The 13,756-nt window shown below is 42.8% G+C and overlaps 1 protein-coding gene across 2 annotated transcripts in view; it reads right to left on the bottom strand.

The window, feature by feature from the left end:
• Positions 1 to 13,756, bottom strand: part of GNG12 (G protein subunit gamma 12) — a 111,879-nt gene that overhangs the window by 88,477 nt on the left and 9,646 nt on the right. For both annotated transcript variants that reach the window (XM_080932616.1, XM_080932617.1), the window contains exon 2: positions 5,591 to 5,648. The gene's annotated coding sequence lies outside the window, so the exon portion shown is untranslated. The remainder of the gene's footprint in view (positions 1 to 5,590; positions 5,649 to 13,756) is intronic.

Below are 13,756 nucleotides of genomic sequence, written 5' to 3' on the forward strand. Positions count from 1 at the left end.
GAATGATTTGGATCTGGGATTCTTAAATGTTAATTATGAAAAATGAGGGTAAGAAAAAACAACTACAGGTTTAGAAAGAGATAACTAAATTTTACATTTAAAGGATGATTAAATTACTAAAGTATGCTTTAGTTACTTCTAAACTTTTTAAATCAATTAAGAAAATAAAAAAATTAAGGAATTGGCCTGCATAGTTTCTGTACTTTGCTACATATGAAATATATACATATCTGTTCAGTGTTGAAATCTCTGGTTTTGTTAATGGGAAGAATATGCAGTTGCCAAGCAACACTAATTCAATGATTTAATAGAGAATAGATTTGTTGTAGATAATGTTATAAAATTAGAAAACAAAGTTATCAAGATAAAAAACAGCATTATTTACAAAAAGGCTTGTTTGTGTCAGAAAATATTCTCATGATATAATTATATAATATAAAATAGAATTCTGACAGATAAACCATGATAACATGTTTGGTTTTCAGCAGTAAAGGCACTTAGAAAAACCCAACATTTATAAAAACTCTGTCAACTGGAAATAAACATCCTCTGATGACAAAGGATGTGTATCAAAACCCAACAAGGAGCCGGGTGGAGTGAATGCCCTAATTCCAGCAGTTGAACTCACTAGAAGGGCCAGCACACTTCAAGGCTAGGCTATGAGAGATCCAAGCCGAACTGTACCAGGACTATGAAACCCCATCTCAAAAAGACAAAAATAAAACACCTCCCCGATAAAAATCTCCAAGAGCAAAACCAAGAACACCTAAAAACTGCAGTTAACAGAATATTTAGTGATGTTAAACACAATGTTTTAAACAGAACTGTTCCTAAAATCAGCATACCCTCTCCCCATGGCTTTTCTTCTCTGTGTGTGTATGTACATGCAAGTGGTGCATGTGTGTGAAGTCCAGAGGAGAATGTTAGGTTGCCTGCAGCTAGAATTACAGTCTGTTGGTGCTGGGAACCAAACTCAGGTTCTGTAAGGGAGGTCTTAACTCTCGAGCTGTCTGTCTGTCTAGCTCATCCCCTCTCTTTTTATTTTTCTTTCCGGTTTCTTCCCTTTCATTTAGTTCTACTGTTTTCTTTTCATAGTCCCCTTTCTATTTTCACATACCACATAGGTATAAATATGTGTGTGTGTGTGTATGTGTTTGTGTGTGTGTGTGTGTATATATATATATATATATATATATATATATATATATATATATATATGCATATATATATATATATATATATATATATATATATATATATATATATACTTAAATCTAGATTCTACATTTGAGAACACATGCAAAATCTGTCTTTCCAAATCTGGCTTTTTTTCAATTCTTTAGAGCAAAGTCAAATTGTCAAATTCTAGCACCCATACATATATGTATATGCGCCACATTTAAAAAATCCATTCATCTGATGCCACTGCTTTCAATATTGTATTCAAAGGGCTAACACAACCAAAAACACAAAGAAAAAAAACCCAGAAATCTATGAGATGTAGAGACATTTACCACCGAGGCTGACAGGCTACGTTCGATTCCCAGAAACAATACGGTACAGAGAACAAACTGACTCCCCAGAACTGTCTTCCAGCCTTCAAGTGTAAGCCTGTGTATATATTTACACATGTGTGCAGGCATGCACACACACACACACACAAATGTAAAAGATAAATGGGGGGAAAAATAAAGCTTGGTCATAGGTCACATGATCATCTATAAAACTGAAAAAAAAAGAACAAAACTGTCTCCAGCCTAGTAAGTGATCAAAGGAAGGCTGCTGGATACAAGCCAACTTACTTCATTCATACATATATATTCATATGTACATATATTCACACATATATAATATATGCAATGATCATGTTGAATTTCAAATTAAAATTTATATTATCACCTCCCAAAATGAAATGTTGAGCTGTAAACACTATGTAAGGAAAACTATAAAATCCTGTTGAAAGGAACCAAAGAACTGGATAAATGAAAATAGTCCATGTTCACAGGCAGAAAATAGCAGTGATCTTATGACTGCGGTTCTTCGTAACTTGGTCTTTACTATCCCCCCAAAATCTACAGAATTACTTTATAAATTAACAAACTCATTCTAAGTGTACACGCAGAAGCAAGAGACCTGGAAGTGTCAAATCACTATTAAAGAACCACTTTGGAGGACTGAGTCTGGCTGCAAGACTCACAATGCTACAGAGATCATCAAGATAGCACGGCCCTGCCAAAAGTGTTAGAGCAGTGGCAAGAGCCGGAAACAGACTCTCGTAAATACCTCTGCTAATCTTTGACAAGAGAGCAAACGAGGGCAATGGCATGAAGGATCTTCTCAACAAAATCATTAAATACCAAACCAGAGACGCACCTCACAATCTCCACAAGAAAGACCGATGACAGATCTAATGGTAAAGCTAAGAACTAAAAGCCAGAAGATACCCTAGGAGCATGTGGGAATGGTTGGGTACCATAACGGTTAATACCAATTGAGAACTTGGCCGAATCTGAGATCGACTGGGAGAAGGAGCTCTTGGCGTATCTGGGGAATTATCTTGGCGGTCCTGCTCCCTGCAGAATGCACCATTTCCTGGGGAGGAATCTGGACTGTTTGTGGTCTCCACACACACGCATTGCTCTCTGTTCCCAATTCTGGAGCCGATATGATCAGCAGCTTCTAGTTCCTGCTATCACCACCTCTCCACCACAGCAACAGGAAAATAAAAGATGACCGTGTGTGTGTGTGTGTGTGTGTGTGTGTGTGTGTGTGTGTGTTGAGGGAAGGCAGCATGGCTTCTCAGAAATAACTGAAAGGTGATCCAGTCAAAGAGAACCAATGAGCATCCTTCCCTTCATTAAAATGAAAGAAAAAAAACAAAAACAAAAACAAGAAACAAAACCAACCCTTCTGCTCTGGTAAAGACCATGCCATGAGACTAGAAAGAGAAACCACAGGCAGAATGAAAATATTTGCAAAAGAAAGTTCTGATAAAGGCCTATTATCAAAAAGAGGCGAAAAAAAATCTTTAAAATTAGCAGTAATCTTTTAAAAGGTAAGTAAGTAACCTGGTGGGTCCAATGTCCTGGATTTGATCCTCGAGCACTTAAATACTTTCAACAATAGGAAAACAACCAGTCTGATATACTGCACACCCAAGAGATCGGCCCAAATCTACACTACCACTAACAAATGCCGATGAGGATGCAGGGCCACAGGAGCATGCAAAGCCTCCCAGACACTTTGGAAACACTTTGCTAACTTCTCCCAAAAGTAAATGTAGCCCTACCACACAATCTGTTTACTCAAATCCACTGAGAACTTCTGTCAGACCAAAATGTGCATATGAATGTCTGTATAGTTTGACCATAATTGCCAAACCTTTAGGAGGTGATAAATATCCAGAACATATTACTGAATAAAATAAACCATTTTGGAAGGTCATACATTACAGCAATCTCAACTAGTGGACATTCTGGAAAAGCTCAACCACTAAGACAGTAGGACACTAGAGGTTGTTGGGGTAGGAGCTGAGGGAGGATGAACACAGTACGTCCAGGGCTAAGCAACTGTTGTGAAGAAGACTACAGTAGTGACTGTAGGCTACAGGTTTTTCAAAACCTACAGAAAATGGAGCCCAAAGTCTGAACCCTAACATCTTTGTCACTGTGACAAACATTACAACTTTTTGGTGGTGCCATTTAAAAAATTAAAAACACTCACCACACCCATAAACCATAATATAGACAGCAGAGCCTGGTGTAACAGTGTAACCCTCCTGGGGTTTCCAGGAGCATCCAGAGCCATGCCACTTCCCACTGAGCAACAGTCCAGGGTTCCCACAGAGGCGGTTTTAATTCTGCCACCTTCTGCTTGGAGCAAACATTTCGAAAGTACTCGCAAGACTACTGCAGAAGAAGGGTCTTGTCAAAACTGAATGGCACATTCCTGAAGCAAGTGGAGCCCTAGCAGCTAAAACTCCTGTCTTAGAATAAAAGTCTGAGAACTACTTTGGCCATATCAACATTGACACCCGAGAGAGTTTTACTTACTGAAGAAAACAAGGCACTAGATATTGAAATTGAGGCTTAGCAAGGCTAAAGAGGAGAAAGCCAAAGAGAGACAAGGAAAGGGAAGAGGGAATCTTAATTGAGAAAATGCCCCCACCAGAATGGCCTGTCAGCAAGCCTATGGGGACATTTCTTGATTAATAATGAATATGGGAAGTTATAGCTCACTGTAGTTTTGGATATTATAAGAAAGCAGGCTGAACAAGCCATGTGAGGAACACGCCAGTAAGCAACACTCCTGCGTGGCCTCTGTATCTGTTCCTGTCTCTGGGTTCCTACCTTGAGTTCCTGCCCTGACTTCCCTGGATGATGGGCTATAAAATCTATAATCTGAAACAAACCCTTTCTTCCTCAAGATGCTTTTGGTCATCGTGTTTTGTCACAGCACTAGGAACCCTAAGAGTGTCCTCAGTAGAAGGGCATCTGCTTTGCTTTCTAAGATGCAACAGCTCACTGTAGTGACAGGTTAGAGAATGCCTACCTCAGCAGTGTTAGCCTGAACTTACTGCCTTCCCAGCTCATGTTTAACAAGAGCTGAGAGCTGTGAGTCTCTGGTCCCACAATGACAATCATCTGGAAACACCAAGTTCATCCAACTACGCTGTCTTAAGAGCAAAGGAAACCCATCCATAACTAGTACCCAAACCAAAATGCTTCCAGACACGACAGAGTATCTCTGAAGAGGAAATAAAAGAGCTTGTGAAGCAAGCTCCTCCCATGACTCTTAAGTTTAGGTTTCTCCCAACATCTCTGGGAGGGACAGATCAGGCATTAATCTCAGCTCACAGATGAGGAAACGGAGGCACAGACATGTCATTATGATAAGAAGAAAGCAGGTCTAATCAAAAAACACCCAACGTGGAGGCCTCAGAAAGCCCTAGCCCAGCCTCACTGGGAAGGAGTTACCCTTTGAAATGGGGGTAGGTTCAGCCTCCCGCTAGACCACAATGAGGATGAGGCTAGAACTCATTTCTTCTCGATGTCCAAAATGGACATACAATTATACACATTTAAAGTTTAAATAGAGTGAAGGAAAGCAACACAGTCCACGTCTTAGTAACACTGGGCACATTTTCAGTGCACAAGAGCCATGTATGGCAGGTGGCTCCCACACTAGGGAGAATGGACGGCTCGGGGCTGCAGGGTGACCTTCCGTACAGACGCTGCAGTTTACGTGAGACAAGGCTGTAGCTGCTGGCACGTGCAGCTGACCTGGGAGTCCTGGAGCTGCTTCCAAGCAGGTCTATGAACTTGGGCAAAACTGAGCCTCTGTTCACTCTTCATTAAAAGGTCTTTCTGCAGTATCAACCTAGAATTCGGCTCACAACTCCAAATGGGAGACTGTTGAATCTACCTACCCTTTTGTCCATTATTGACCCTTTATCAGATCAGACTGAGGGAAGAACACTGTTAGGTATTTAGCACTTCCTGAAGGCCCAGTCACTAAATCCAAGTCGAATAGCATGCTCTAAGTATGTCAGGGTTAACACATGAAACAGTCATAAAAAGACTCTACTCACCAGAAAAGCCAGCTGGAAATAGAGAAGATGTTTACCCCAATGTCCTTCCCATATGAACCTACAGAAGAAAAAGTTTGCAATTTAGGAACGGAATTCTTGTTTCTCCAGCACGAGTCTGTTTCTTTCTACCACAGAATAGAAATAGCATTGGTTATGAGATATGAGTATGAATTAATACCTAAGCATAGAAGGCCCTTTTCAACAGACACTGCAAGTCATTTCTTTCTAGCATAGACCTCTGACTGCTTTCCTCCTTTCTCCACCCATGGAAAACATCTTAGGCAAGGCTTTACCTGCCACCTCTTGGCAGATTAACATGAGAGTGTGTTGATTTGAATGCTTGGTCCCCAGTTCATGGGACTGGTTGGAAGAATTAGGAGCATGGTCTTTGTTAGAGAAGATCATTGAGCATGGCCTTTGAGGTTTAAAAGCCCCACATCTCAGGGGTTAACTTCAGCTGATAAAAGAGGAAACCAAGGCACAGACAGGTCATTATGATTACAATAGCCATGTAATTTCAGGAGCCAGGAGAGATAATCCAGGAAAGGGAGGATGCTAAAGTTGCCTGCTCCCTTCTGCCTGCTGTCTGTGGATCAGGATATAAAACCCCCAGCTTCTGCTCCTGCAACCTGCTGTCTCCTTCCCACCCTGATGATCATGGATCAACCCTCTGCAACTGTAAGAAAGCTCCCAGCTACGTACTTTCTTCTGTAAGCAACCTTGGTCATGATGTCTCCTCACAGCAACAGAACAAACAGTGACTAAGACAAAGAGTGTGTTTTAAGAGGTAAATAGTGGCTTATACTTCTGATCCCAGGACTTGGGAAGCTGAAGCCATGATTTTGAGGTTAACCTGGCCAACACAGTGAGTTCTAAGCCAGCATGGGTTAAAGAGGTTTGGTGATCTCACTATACTCTACTGGGGAAATTCAAAAGCAATGTTCTGTGCCAAAGAAAACAAAAACCTCAAATCACTGCACTAAAGGGAATTATTTATCCTGGGAAAATTCACAGAAGGCTGGACTGTGGCAATTTTAGCATCCTCCCTTCCCCCCATTATCTCTCCTGGCTCCGGCAATTACATTAATTAAGCTTTAGTTAATTAAAATGGCAATAGGAAGTGCCAAATACAGTCATAAACACATTGGTAATTAACTCACACCTCACAGTAAGTCACTGCTATTTTATAGCAGAGGACACCTAGACTGGAAAGGTTAAGTAACTTCGTCAAGGTCACATAAGTTGATAGTGGCTGAGATTTATATTCTATCGGGCGTCTACACTGCCAAACTGCAATCCCCTTTTTAATACTGATGATAGTTATTTTAAAAATCATTACAAAATATTTCAGGGACATGTAACAAAGAGAAAAAGACTTGTGCTTGCTTTGCAAACAGCTTCCAGGCTTGTCCCACACTCTTCTAGACTTTGAATCTTTTCTGCTGAGTTCTGGAGAACACCAATCTTTTAATATGACCACTTTCCCAATATTTACTCTTAAACTCCCCACCCCCTTGTCATTGTTTTCTGGTAAAATAACAACAACAAAAAACCCCAAATCAAGCAAAAAACAAAACAGAACAAACCTTTGACTTCACTGTAACAATTAATTAAAAATATTAGCCACCATGGAAACTTCAACTACAGCTGGATACCTTACAGGGATGGAGACTGAGTGGGTCCTGGCAACTCCAGACCATGACGTTGTTTCTACTGGGCTGCTAGGCTCTTAGGATGCTCAACCTGCCATCTCTTCCCTGGACTTTGTACTGCAGACACTAATTCTGCTGAGCCTCAGGCTTTAGAACACTGAAAATACTTTTTGTGTTTTACACACTTCTGAGAACAATCTTGTGATGAGTAAAAGACAGTCTTTCAAAGGTACAAAAAAAGGAAAGTAAAATACTCGATAATTATCATCAACAAAACACCAACACAGAAAGCCTGAGCTAGTCTGCTGACCATAAATTGTGTGTGTATCCTTGGACAAGCCAGAGCACTTCTCCGAGCTGCCGTTTTCTCTTTGTAAAACTAATTACACTTTCTTAGAAGGTTGCAATACCTGGTCAGGTGCAGGCACATGGATGGGTTTAGGGGCTCATTCTTGAAATCCTTGGATTGGAAAGGTCAAGGCAAGATAATCAAGAGTTTAATAACAGCCTGGACTACAAAGTCAGTTCCAGGCCAGCCTGGGCTACAGAGTCAGAGTTGCCAAAACAAAACAAAACAACAACAAGCAAAACAAGCCCTCCAAACCTCCCAAACACAGACAAACAAAGGAATAAAAACCAAGAAAGAGAAGGAGATTGGGAGGGCAGATAAAATAAATAACACAGCTTCTCATAATTAAATGTCATAAAAATTTAAAGACCAAGTTGTATCCTTGAGATTTCATTTTTAATATTTAACAGGCTTATGAGCATAAATTTCTCAAGGGATGCCTACTTTCAGGTTCTTTTAGGACATTCTTGCTCTCCAGAGAGAGATAGACAACACATATAGACCAGAAATTCAAGACAAGCAAACCTTTGTTTCAAAAAAGAAAGAAAGAAAACAAAATAAACCTGTTTGGCCTTGAACCTAGAACTGCAGACTTCACATGAACTCAAATAGTCCACATGCCTTTCCTGAAAGTCACAGATAAATTAAATGTGCTGGACATGAAATTCATGTGAACCATGAGAACAATTTCTCATGAACAGTTTGCTCCTAGGCTCCACGTTCTAGCAAGGTGGTGGAGAGTTAACACTCAATGTCCCTGGATCTTAAAACCCTGTCTTCTCTGGAAAAACACTTCCCACCCCGCCTCACAGCCTCAGTCGATGGCATCCAATCCTGTGGGCCTCACCTGTGGTGTGCATTCCTGTGTAGAAAAAAGGGAACAGAAACAGTGTTCCTCTAAGGGCATTCTGTTTTGTTCTTATACAACAGGATGCAGGAACAATTTAAATGTGGACGTTTCTGGTTTGACCCCTCCCCCATTAATGGGCAGATTACACAAGGCTGACAAATTTCACGGAAGGGGCTTGCATGATCTGAGCTCAAAGGCTCCTCTGAGACCTCGTATGTGGATGAGAAAACTAAATGGAATTCATGACTCTTGAGCAGCCAGGGACTGATTCTGCCCTGCCATAGAAACTCCATCTGGCTACCCTACGAGGTTCTTACACTGAACCTGGCTTGAGCCCCACAGGGGCACTGCCTTTGGATCACACCCAGAAGGGCTGACTCCACAGGTCTGGGTGCGGTTGGGTGTCAGTGATTTTCAGTCACTCCCAGTTGATGCCGCCTCACTGACAAGCCTGTGACCCACACCCTGGGAACTTTTGCTTCAGGAAAGCTGTTGGGTCCTACTCCCTCTGAGCACTGGTTTCTCTCTGACTAGACAGCATACTTAAAGGCACACAACATCAAAAACGCCAGCTTTTTCAAGTGAGGAGGGTTAAGGTCAGAGCCTGCCTGTGTGTTCAGCCCTCCCCTCCGCCTGCCTACACAATGAAGATTACAACACAGACTGACTGAGTAAGCACAGCACATGCTTCCCAGCAGAAGGTAAAAGGGAACGACGGCTCTGAGAGCGTAGAAGGTTTGTGTACCAAGGAGTAGTCAGGAGCAGACTCCACTGCCCTTTGGACTTCACATAGTTTTCCATCCCTGAGCTCCACCTAGCTCCTCCTCCTTGACCCTAGTTGGTTACAATAATTTACTCTCAGGGACCAGGCCTCTTCTCCCTTCCCCCACTCTTTGGCAGCTACAGCTGGTTGCTCTTCCCAACCTCTCCCTTGGTTTCCAGGTGGACCTTCACACTCATAAATACCTTCAGGGCAACCAGGAGGGAGCTGGTTAGGGAGGGTGTTCCCTAAGGCTGTCCCTTAGGCCAGGTTCTTGCTCACTTAGCAATCCCAGGCCTGGTGAAGCCAGGTGACAAAGAGGCTGAGCTGAGTTCACAAGAAAATACAAAGCCAGGAAAACAAGGGGCATGGGGTTCTAATCTCATCTTTGCCTTTTATCTGCCAGCCTAAATGACTCTAGGCAAATATCAGAAGTTATCTAGAAGAACCTCAGTTTCCCTATTTGTAAGGTAGAAATTATTGTTTTGACCAAAATATCAGTTATTTAATACATCTCAAGACACAGATTTCTATATAATATGGCTGTCACTATGAAATGTCACTGATTAAAGAGACCCAACACACCCAGCAAAACTACACACACACACACACACACACACACACACACACACACACACACGCTCGAGCCTCAGGACTATCTTGAGAGAGGCAGATGCTACTAGCCTTGAGTTACAAATGAAAGGTCTCAGACTTTGGGAGGAAGTCACACATGGCTGGAGTATTACAGCTAGGCTTCAGACACTGGCTTAACATAAGACATGCACCTCCATCTTCTATCACACTGCCTCTGCCTTCCCTGTGAAATCATTCCTGACTCCTCTAATCCCTTCTCAGACAGGCTCAGCCTCCCCCACACTGTCTTTACACTCCTTGCTTCATGGACCTTAGTTAGGATAGTGAGGGCTAAATACATCTCTGCTGTCTCATACACGTCTTAATGGCTCAACAATACACAAAATCAGGCTTGGTCAAAGAGATGAGCAGAAGTTCATTGGTTAGCTTAAGAAAAGCTCTTTCTTGCTCTTGCTCCCTTGCCTTCTTGCTCCTGCTCATCCTCTTAACCCTTTCCCTCTCTCTCCATTCCCCTCCCCTCTCTCTTTACATGCTCAATGCCAGCCTCTCTCTCTCTCTCTCTCTCTCTCTCTCTCTCTCTCTCTCTCTCTCTCTCTCTGTGTGTGTGTGTGTGTGTGTGTGTGTGTGTGTGTGTGCGCGTGTGTATGCACTCCTTTCTCTGTCTCTACTACCTCAAACTTTCTCATAATGGACTTGTGTCTTCAAACCTTATGATAGGTGTTTAGTATGTGTGTGCACCGGACTTCAGCAGACAGAGTGTAGGAACTGTTTGTTTATTTCCAACCCGTTCTGGAAGAACATTTTTTTGTAAAATGCAATAAGAGTGAATTTGCTGACAGTGAAGCTGCTACAGAGGTTACTAATTGTATCTTCTCAATTTCTCTACTTATCTTGCTGCCTGCTGGAAGACTGGGGGAGGCTGACTGAAAGCAGCAGGCTAGACCAGCTGGGCCTGCCACACAGAGGGCAACTAGCTGACACTTTTCACGGAGGGTGTGCATACCAAGTACCAGCGACTCACTATTAACTCCTTTTCCACCCACAGGTTACTCGTGGGGTACGGCGCTGTCACCTCCATTTTACAGGTAGTGAAATGGAGACAAATGCTTAAAGTGATTTCAAGTCTTCAGGGCTGGTAAGAACCGTGGCTGGACTGAACCTGGGTAGGACGCATCCTTACAGACAGGACTGGGGTGACTGCAGGGAACTCACTGTCTGTCATCCAGGAAGTAACATTCAGATCTTTAGTTAAGAGAAGTCATCCGGTGACAGAAGAGTGCAAAAGTCAGGGGCAAAGAGAGGCTGGTTAGCAAGTGGCCAGGCACAGGGTTGCCTGGGATAGAAGGAACTGTCAGGGAGAGAGGAGATCAGATAACTCAGGGGTTCAGAGTCTAACAACTTACAGGGAGGGGAAGGCAAAAAGAAAACCAGACCCAAAGGGACGATGAACTCAGCTTTCAAAAACGTTTACCTGAATGTAATTCTCCTGGCAAACTGTGTGCTAGATCCCTGAGCATTTTGAGTTCAAGCAGCCTCTCTTTTTATCTGGTTCTGCCAAACGACTCTCCTACTCATCCCCATGTGCTTTCGAACACTTAACATGGTTTTAAAAGCAAAAATTAAGAATAGTTCCAAAACTTTCACCCCTTTGAAGTCATAAAAAGCTCATGTCTGGGGGACGGGCTCCTAGCTCACTAGAGCTGTGAACAGAGATTTCTCTATGAAATCTCATTGGCATTTTCATTAAACCTGGTATCTTAGTTACTGTGAAGAGACCCCATGACCAAGGCAACTTAAAAAAAAAAAGCATTTAGTTGGGGGCTTGCTTACAGTATCAGTGTTAGTCCAGACCACATAGTACAGGAGCAGCAGCTAAGGAAGTTACATCCTGACCCACAGGCCGCAGGCAGGGAGAAAGGCATTGGGCCTGGCATGGGCTTTTGAAACCTCAGAGCCCACCCCCAGTGACACACTGTCTCCAACAATGGCACACCTCCTAATCCATTCCAAACAGTTCCACTAACTGGGGACCAAGCATTCAAACATATAAGCCTATCAGAGACATTTTCATTCACGATACCACATGGTACACATATTTATGTGTGTGAGTGTGTGTGTTGCTTATAATTTCACTCAGGGCCTTATACATACTATACATATCAATAAATTGCATCACAGTCCCATCATTTGGCTCTTTGAACTTCTCACCCCTGCCAACCAAAAAAAGCCTCCTCTTCCTCTTTTTTTTTTTTTTTTTTTTTGTGCTCAGCTTAAAGGTAAGCTCAGGCTGCCTTTTTGTTCACCCCGGTCTTGGCAGAAGTGTTATTTTACACAGTGGTCTTTCCTGGGGTTCCTCACTAAGGCAGCCCTCCTATTCTCCTGACACCCACCCTATCCTTCTCACTCCTAGTCCTGTGACCTTCACAGTACTTATGACCTGGATGGACACTGTTACTGCAGTCTTACTAAAGAGCAGCTCATGTCTTCTTCAAAGCCATAGCCCCACAGATCAGGCCACTGCTTTGTTGACTTAAAAAGATTAGGGTATTTAAAAGGATAAAGACTTGGGGCTTTTGACTCAGTGAATTAAACATTTAATAGCAAAACAACAACAACAAAAAACAAACAAAGGAAACGTCAGAAGAAAATGTATCTTCCCCTTTATCTCCTTCCTCGCTAGCAGACTACCTGCTCCAGTTGGGGAAGCCTCTCCTGTGAGATTGTTCATATGCTATTCTCGGGGACAGTGAGCCAAGTGAATGCATTATACACATATGAGGAATGCCACTCCCACTGATTAATACCTCTTCCAAACCTACTTTCTCTTCTGCAAACGGAGCCGGTGCGCCCTACCTCATGTCCCTACAAGGAGTCAGAAAGTGTCCTAGCACATGCCTACCACTGGCACTTAAGTTTTAATCGCTGTCTTTGTTATCAAGTTTCCTTGTCAGCAAAGTGCATTCTCTCAATTAGGGTTGGACAGACGCACCAAGGTCCAAGGTGAGCGGCGTTGCGTGACCATGGTGCTCATGGCCTCTATATGGAAACGGCTAACAGTCACACATGCTTTCTGACGTTCCCGGTGCTTTGTAAGCATCAATAACTCCTCTATGCTACCACAGAGACAGTCGTTTTGCCTCTGCTGACGTCAGGATCTCTTCAGGAACCCTCCTTCTAAGCTGGTCAAGTCCTCTAAATACTGGGACCGAGAATGCTGGACCAAATCTACCCATACAGCCCTCAAGAACAGAGAATTGCCCTAGCTAGAGAAGAAAGATCAGAAGGGTCCTTTAAGGTCTAGGCACAAGAAGGGTCAGCTGTGTTTATGTGCAGCCTAAGCTATAAAGTCCAAAGGCAAGCACCAAATAAGTCTCTAAGAGGTGCGGGTGGCCCTGACTGAGAGACAACAAGAAATAAAGCTCAAAGAACAGAAGTCTACCAACAACCTGAAAGAGCCCGAGGTAAACTCTTCCCAGAGCCTCTAATAAGAGTCAACACTTAAGGGAGACACAGTGGTCACACACATATCCTGGCTTCTGATCTACGGAACTATGTGATAAAACATCTGGTTGTCTTAAGCTAAGTTTGTGATAATCTGTTATAGCAGTCATCAAAACTAACGCTCTCCTGCTGATGTTTGATCTAGTTTAACTGACAGCATTTCTCTCCCGACAGCCCAGAGGAATGGCCTATTTCATGGCAGACAGCATCTTAGATTAACTGAAATACACCAAACAGCTGTTTTGCAAATGGACAGTCGGTTGAGCCAGGTAACTCAGACTGCAGGACTGGATTCCAAAGCATTAAGCAGGATGCCACACAGTTTCCAAGGCTTAGAGTATTCCATAAAGGTCAAAGATGACACAGGTGCCCAGGCCAGCATCTAACACAGGATCCCTGACACAGGTGAACACAAAGACCCAGAGGTACTTACCTCAACAACATTCACACACACAGTAAG

The sequence above is a fragment of the Micromys minutus genome, assembly GCF_963924665.1.
Source record: "Micromys minutus genome assembly, chromosome: 18".
Taxonomy (NCBI): Eukaryota; Metazoa; Chordata; class Mammalia; order Rodentia; family Muridae; genus Micromys; species Micromys minutus.